The sequence below is a fragment of the Mastomys coucha genome, unplaced genomic scaffold, assembly GCF_008632895.1.
Source record: "Mastomys coucha isolate ucsf_1 unplaced genomic scaffold, UCSF_Mcou_1 pScaffold7, whole genome shotgun sequence".
NCBI classification, from domain to species: Eukaryota; Metazoa; Chordata; class Mammalia; order Rodentia; family Muridae; genus Mastomys; species Mastomys coucha.
Genome location: NW_022196913.1, coordinates 44,334,444 through 44,343,134, shown reverse-complemented (window position 1 = coordinate 44,343,134; position 8,691 = coordinate 44,334,444). Strand labels below are relative to the sequence as shown.

General features: G+C 38.2%; 1 protein-coding gene across 1 annotated transcript in view; it reads left to right on the top strand.

The window, feature by feature from the left end:
* Ofcc1 (orofacial cleft 1 candidate 1) overlaps positions 1-8,691 on the top strand; it is a 277,373-nt gene that overhangs the window by 265,253 nt on the left and 3,429 nt on the right. The window lies entirely within an intron of this gene.

Genomic DNA, 8,691 nt, shown 5'->3' with positions numbered 1-8,691 from the left:
TCCCTCTCTCCCTCTCTCCCTCCTTCTATCTCTCCCTCCTTCCTCTCACTTTCTTCCCCTCCCTTCCTCTTCCTCATTCCCCCCCTCTCTCTTTCCCTCCATGCCTCTTCTCTATCTCCATTCCCATCTCTTTTAATTTCCTTCTTCTATCCTTTCCAGAAATACACTAGCCTACAGTTCCAGCCCTGCTAACTTTGCTATTGCGCTCGAGAGCTATAAAGCCTGAGATTGACGGGGATTTGAACCTGGTCCTTTGGAGTCATAACAAGGAACAGAATTCATGTTTTTAAAAATACAAAGAAATTTCAAATATCAGCAAACAGGTAGGTAGATTACAATTCAGGCTTAGAAAAAGTCTCTTAAGTTTTTAAAATGGCAGTTCCTAAACAGCCAGAGACATGTCCTGAGTTGTAGTCTCTGTGTTAAGATACTGATATATATATATATATATATATATATATATATATATGCACATATATAAAAATCAAGTTTTACTGAATCTAAATTCTAAACTGTGCTTCTGCTGGGCCTACCATTCTGCGGGGTCCTTATCATTGTAGCCCTTTGGGAAGCCTGAGCCAATACAGGATGTAGACCTACTTACAGATGTGGGTAAATTTAGGCCATACTCTGGTCAGATATTCTGTATAATGAAAGAATCAGTCCACAGAGTCTGAGACTAATTCATTTACAAACCAGACATGACACTTAGTTCAAAATGAAAAGAGATCGAATTTGGTCTCCCTCTGCCCCCTGCAACTTGAACTTTACCCTCTAAGGTTTTACGGTGGACTTTTGAAGGAGGGTCTCTAGTGGCCCAGGTCCCCTTTGTATTGGCAAAGCTATTATTTGTGTATTCTTGAGACTCTAAGCCTCTCCTAAATCTGATAAGAAGTACAAGCCAAATATTAATCTTTTTCCATTAAAAAATCTCAATTAAACCTTAGCCTCTTGGCGTGGACAGTTATCTTCAAGTCTATTTACGTGGGAAGATGTTCTTTTTGAAAAGACCAGTTTTTGCACAAAAGAGGTCAGAAATGGACTTTCTATTGAAAATCTGTTTGTATGTAACAATTTTCCCCCAGGCTTCCCTAGGATGACACAGTCTTTGGCTGTCCTGTATGCTTTGCTTTGTGTATCTTCTCACTATGCTATTTTTATCAGTCTCTCTGGACTGGGTGTATTGGGTTTCTACTGACTAATGTTTCATCTCTTTGTTCCAGAAGTAGTGATCTTCAGATACAGTCAGCACAAAGTTACTGTAAAGTTTTTTAGTTCCGCAAAACCTAGAAACCCAGGCAAGCCTGGTGGAGATTCATCAAGTTACAAATAAGCTTCGTGTTCCCAGGGTAGCCGTCGCAATTAAGAAAGTCCTTGGAGCATTGGCTGGGGTGGAATGGGAAAATGGATTTTTGTCATTAGAGGCGGTGTCGCCTGGTGGTCTGAGTGGAGAACTGGGAGCCAGGAACTCGGCGATCTAAAGAGGCCCAGCTCAGCCCTCCTGGAGGCTTCCGGCAAGCAGCTCGGGTCTCGAGAGGCCAACCTCACCTACTTTGAATCTCCCATCTGAAGAGCAACTTACCCAGGGCCAGGGGATACGCAGCAGGAAGCCTGATTCCGTGCTTGCAAAATGAGAATATTAATACTTGCCTAAATAACAGATTAACCAATTAGTATTAGCATTCTGCTGATAGAAAACAGCAGGAGAAGGAAAGAGGGAAGAAAACCCAAACTCAATTTTATGATTAGATGGGTTTTACTCAGCTGTGGGTGTTTTGATGAGCAGGAAACCCAGGGCCCACAGTGCAAAGAGCACCGGAGCAGACAGAAGAGGGGAGGCCTGGAGAAGGCCTGCCTGAGTTTGTCCTTGAATCCAATGAATTGTAGAATGAAGGTCCCAAATCATTAGTTTTTTTTGTTTTGCATTATACAACTTTAATTTCTTCCGGATATGATAATCCAGAGTATTTATCATTTTTCATGTCTTGTTCTACAAATATTAACCTGTCCCCCGCACCGTGAGAGAGGGCAGGAGGGGGGCGGGGGCTTGGATGACAGAGAGGCGAAAATGGTTTTAATGAAGAGAAGGAATCACTAAGAAAATTCAGGAGTGTAGGGGACTGTAGACAACATTCGTGACGCTGAAGAAAATTGTTGGTATTTTGCATTTTCAGGAAGAAAATTGCCCCATTAGCTTCTCCTTTTGTTGAAAGACATTGCTAGGGAAAATGGGGGCGTGGAGGGAAGCTACCCTTGTCTTTACTATTCTGCATAGCTTTAGGTGGCCCTGAAGATTACTATATTACAATAAACTCACACAAAAATAGAAGAAAGAAGCATTTTCCACCCCTCAAATTTAGAGCCTTTGACCTTTTGTGTGCAACACCTGTACAGGAAGACACAGCCTGCCTTTTGAGCACCTTGTTCTTTCGCGACAACACCGACAATACACGCTGAAAGAAAACCTTGGCAGCAGACGGTAGTGGCTTTGAATAAAATGTTGCTATGAATGTCAACTATATTAATACCTTGTATTGCTGGCTTTCAGATTCAAACTTAATAATTGCAATTTCTATTGATTTTGTTCTTAAAAAATAAGATCCTTAATGTGTTTTTTTTGTTTGTTTGTTTTTTTCTTTTCATGACGACAGATGATCTACTTTAAATAAGCTGTAAAGTGTTGTCATTCGGTTTTGTCTAAAACTTAAGCACCCTTATGGGCATGATATTAAAGAATAGACTATGAGAACTAGAATGTAGTTATCAGGTGAGTGTTAGAATATAATGTTTCTCATGAGATATTGTCCTGACAGAGCAGAATGAAAAGTCTTAGGCAGATATATTTACCAATTATTTAGATAAATAGGAGTTTAATGCTCCTCAGAACAGTACCTGGGAAACATATGCTACCTGCATATACCTATCAAAATAGTGCTTTTGTTTCTCCCCAGTGATTGAGTTGGGATAACTTGCTGTGCTTGCCTTGTCTTCCACAAGACACCAAGACAGCCCTCACTTCAGATTTTGCTCACCCTTTCTGGTATATTTTTTATGTGTGTTGGTAACACTGGGAAAACTATACAGGTTTATTTTTGTGCAAGATTTAAAGGCATCCCTTAGCCTGTAGACACTTTTTAAGTAGTATAGTCATTTATTTTTAAAAGCTGTTTCAATTATCAGGTAAAAATATGCCTATGGGTCAAGTTGTCCTTACTACATCTATACATAGTCTTTACTACAGCTATACATACTTTCCTTAGAAAAGTATAAAGATTATTTTGATTCCATTTACTGTATATGAACTTGGACTTGTGGCGTCTAGAATGATTTTTAATATGCTGCCGATTCTTCATAAATAATTGGCATTGCTCAGTCCTATACTGTGTCCTCTGCTTTGTTGGTATCCATATTTTAGGACAATCAGACTTCAGAAATTCCTGTAATTTATAAATTCTACACCTTTAATTTATGTATATAAAAATAATTCAAACTTAGTAACAAATACTATTGAATATATAACAAGCACATTAGATTTCTTTTGAATTTCTAAGTCATCCAAAATTATAAAATCTATAGTAAATAATTGTTCTACTATTGTATTCATGTCTACCAAAATATAGATGTATGCTTATTATATTGAAAAGGAAAACTTATCTAGATTCTAAATCATAAGAATTATTTTAACAGGCATATTAAAACTGTTTTTAAACAGTTCAAAAGTAGTCTTAATATATATAAACACTATACAGGTGAGAAACTAAATCTGTAGTGCACAATTTAAAATTATTAAATGGCTTAAGTTGATTAAAGCACATTCTTTTTAAAATCTATTTATTTTTCCCACACTGGACTGGATCTTGAAAAGGATATTCAATATAACAAAAGGAAAAAAAGTATAAACTTCTATTAAATTACTATTTTTAATTTATTAAACTACTAGAGAAATCTCTGTGATGTAATATTATAAGTAAACTTGAAATTCATAAGTAAGAAGGCTACTGTTTAAAAATGAGTGTTTTCAGAATGTGCAGTTTTTATCTTATTCCATTTGACAAGGTTGCCTGATACAAATTTCTTGAAGGATCAAAAGATTCGTATCTGAATAAAGGTAAAAAGACAGCCCCAAATATAATTTTTTCTTCTTATATTTGTATGTAGACATATTATCTGAGATTGTTATGCATTTTTGCAATTGTGCCAATATTAAACTAAGAACTAGCTACAGACATATCATTTCTCTTTAACAATTAATAAATATTAGTTCCTTGATCTTCCCTGACAGAACAGATTTTTCCATAATTGTCTTGAAATAATTATTTAATGACAATATAAAACCACATAAAAAGCCTTCTATGAAAAAAAAAAACCACTCAATTGCTTTGCCTCAGTTAGCTTTATGAACGTATCTTCTGAATTATATTTAGCATTACTTACGGTTCCCAGTGATATAAAATCATATAAGTTTATTTTATGCGCAAAATCACATCCAGTATGCCAAGTGACACTTAGAAGGAATGAAATAGTCACAGTGGCTTATTTTCTGAAGCAGTCTTGACACTAATGCTGAATTACAACGTGGAAACATCTAGCAGTTTTACCTTTATGAGAAAAGGCTTTTTACATATTTAACATAATCAGGAGGAAAATAAACTAGAATTATGTATAAAGATATGTACAGTGTAACCAAGGGGCATTTATATTCCCCTGTAGAATACTTACAATGATTTTATTGCTATTTTGTGTCATTTTCTAAAAGATTTAAATACAGCCAGTAAACAAACTAGACTTTAGATTTAAAGCGACAGCTGCTCCTTCAGAAGCAATATTCAGATACTTAATCTTAAGAACCTTGAATATTTCCCAACCAAGGAGAGTGTACTTTTGCAAAAATGAAAGGACTGTGGCTTTTAATTTTGGCAGCTGTGATGGTTGGCCCAGCAAGCTCTACCACGAGCTCTCCTGTGTGTCCTCTGCTCAGTTACTCAATTGAATGTTTTACTTCATCACAATACAAACTTTCTAAAGTAATGTTGATTCCACCTGTAACAGAGAGAGAATCATATTATTTCCAGATTTTCAGATTGATGATTTAACCTAATTTGAACATACTCTTTGAACTGCAAGTAGCTACTGAATTCCAGCTTGTAGAACCATCACTAATTTACCTGGGCCTCCAAACACTGCCATTTTTCTATAGACAGTGAACTGGGTTTGAGAATACAGAAGTCCTATATTCAGTAGAAAAATGAAAATGAAATTCATGTGCAGAATACAGAATACCATTTCTATTTAATTCTTACTTCTTGCCTATGATTATAATGTCTTTTGAAGCTTTACCAGTATCACTTGGTTTGGGCATTTTTGAAATAATCCATCCCAAGAACGTATCATAAATCAAATCAACTGTTTTTCCAGTTCAGATTTGGAGCTATGCCTACTGCTACCAGCAAGCACTTAGCTAGCTCCCTCCAAAAGACTGCTTAGTGAGTAATTCCTTAAGACAAGCAGACACTTCTCTCTACCAAGCAGGACCAGTCCTTCTTTGAGCAAAAGACAGAAGGAGCTTGGGTGGAGAGAACTGTCATGCTGTACCCACTGAACAGCAGTCCTGTGTGTCCGCAAGAGCCCTCAGACACTGCCTGGTGATCCTGAGGAGGTATCTGTGACTGGATTTTATTAGTTCACATGTGCATGTCCAGCACTTTATATAAATGTATTTGGTACTTTATCTGAAAGTTGTAACAAGGCTATCAGAGCATTTTTAGTTGTTGGAGCCAATTAGAAGAATGTGAATAACTCAAAACCTACAGTTGTTGGTCTAGGACCCCAAGTAGGAATTATCCAGATAGAATCCAGGGTTCTTAAACCTACAGCAAACAATACCACTACCACCATCACTTCCTTACAACCCAGGGTTTCTCAGCTTTCCTAATGCTGTGACCCCATAATGTAGTTCCTCATGTTATGGTGACCCCCAAACATAAAATCATTTTCATTGCTACTTCATAGTTGCAATTTCTGTACTGTTATGAATTATAATGTAAATATTTGTATTTTCCAGTGGTCTTAGGTGAACCCCATCAAAGGACTTGTGGACCCCAAAGAGGTCATGACCTACTGGTTGAGAACCACTGTTCTAACTCAAGCACCTGTGACTTTTTAAGAAATCAAAGAGACTTAGTAAGGAGCTACCTAAGTTTCTTCCCTAGAATACGAAGCAAGGGTTGATGTTGCTATTCTATCCCTAAATCTCCACAGCAAATAACAATTGCAAATGACAGGAAAGAAATGACCCTGTCATTTAAGAGTCACAACTCTGGTGACAACTGAATGCTATTTACCTCGATGTTTGCAGTGCATGCTTCAGAAGTTCTCAGCAGAGTTGGTTTACAACTCTCACACAGAAATATCATGAGGCACACAGGGGAAAGTTCTAGAGATACAATGTTGGCTTATGCTTTTAGACAAGTTCAGAGGAAAGACCAGAGAAGCTATCTGAACAGCTGCTTTGCAGTCCACAATATTTCCCAGCACACTTCACTGATGAGATACCATGGGCACAGATATAGAAATGTATATAAAAGACAATGAATGCAGGAGACTGGATACTGAAGTTCCTAGAAAAGGACACTTCACATGTCTGTCAAAAATTCTACAAGGCTGACGAACTGAATGGAACTCCCTGATTGTGTAGGATTGGAATATTTCAGATTCCAGAACCAAATTATCTTGAGTTAGCCTTAGTACTCCTAATAGCCAGCATTCATTGTCCTTCTCTGCATCTGACTTAGTATCCTTTGAATGATCAGGAAAAACTTTTGCAATTTATTCATGTAGAAGACCCTAAGCTTCTCTCAAGCCTGAAGCTAAGACTGTCATTAGATAGCATCTGAGACATAAAGCACAAAGTCTCCAGTTTGTCAAAGCCTGAACATCTGATCTTCCCACAAATGCATTTGGGAAATGCCTCTTTTGTTGCTATAGAAACTTCACAAAGCTATTTTCTTGTTGGTACGTGTATTTGGCCTACATCTGTATTACTGGGCCATCCCCACTCATGTTTGCTTGATAATACACTGCCTTCATTTGGGGTGGTAGAACCATGGGTGAAGGACTTGGCACTCAAGCACAAAGACCAGAGTTTGGGTCCTGGTACTTATTCTGTAAATCTGACTGACCTTGAACTCAGAGATTCACCTGCCTCTGCTTGGACTAAAGTCATGTGCCACCACTGCCTAGCCTTTTAACTATTCTGTGGTATAAATCACACCTGTCACCTCAAGAAGAGGGAAGGGCAGTTTCCTTTAAGTTACCTGTGTGTATATGTGGGGTGTACATGTGTGTGGGCACATGGTCTTGGAGACCAGAGTTGAAGGAAGCTGTCTTCTCTAGTTTCTCTACTTATATACTGAAGCAGGGTCTCTTACTTGAGCCCAGAGCCAATTTAGCTAGTTTAGCTAGTCACCTTGCTCCAGGGAACACCTATCTTTGTCTATCAACTGCTGGGATTACAAGCAGACAGGCATGCTCTGAGTTTAAGATTAGCCTGGTCTACAGAGTAAGTTCTAGGACAACCAGGACTACACAGAGAAACCCTGTTTTGAAAAAACAGACAGATGGACAGACGGACGGATGGACAGAGAGAGAGAGAGAGACAGACAGACAGACAGACAGACAGACAGACAGACAAGTAGATAAGGTCGGTAGAATGTGAAGGGAAAGGGTTTAATTCCAGGCGTCTGTACCTCACTTACACTCTAAGTGGGCTGAGCAAGAGAGATTACATAAAGCAGGAAAGTCACAGAGAGGTCCAAATATCCAATCTATATCTCTTTGGTCATGAAAGAACTTATTAAGTCAAATAAAAGTGGAACTGCCATAGTTGCTTGAAGGATTGGCTGAATTTGGATGGCAAAGTCAAATCCCTTCTTCTTTTAATCTCTTCTGGCTGAACTTCTCTGTGTGCTACATGACCCCATCTTTTCTCCTTCCTAAGGTTCACTCTAAGAAATAAAATTTCTTTTCCTGGTATTTCAATCATCCTCCCTCCCATTTGCCTACCCTGGAAAGAGGCAGGATGACTAGCTAGCTGTATGATTCATGAGCTCATTAGAGGATGGAAGAGTTATTCTAGAGAGAGAAAATAGTTCCTGTTACCAAGTAAGAGCTTATCTGATATACAGATGTCCTCTTTGCTATCCAGAGACATTCATTCAACTCACCAATTTGATCTATAGTTGTGGCTCCCTGCCTTGCTGTGGTGGACCAGCTTTTCATAAGGAGTATAATATTTGGAAGTACAAGGTATATTCAAAATACAGGGTACATATGAAGTCAGGGACCTTGGTGATTACGACAGGCAGTACGCAATAAATCCAAACTGTATCTGGGAGTCCTGCTGAAGGATCAGTCAGTCTTGTGTCTACAAAAATGTCTCCTAGGACAACAACTTCCCTCCTACAGGAATAGTAATTCCTCTTCCTTAGACAGAGTTATTTTTATATACATTTCACAAAAGCAAATGCTGATTTTTAAAACTATTGTTCCTTGATTTATCTGTTCCGAGACATTGACTCACTGTGTAGACCTGGCTACCCTCCTACTCCCATCATCCTGGTCCTGAGTGCTGGACTATAGGCCTGTGCCATAACATAGTACCCACCAATTCTCTCTCTCTCTCTCTCTCTCTCT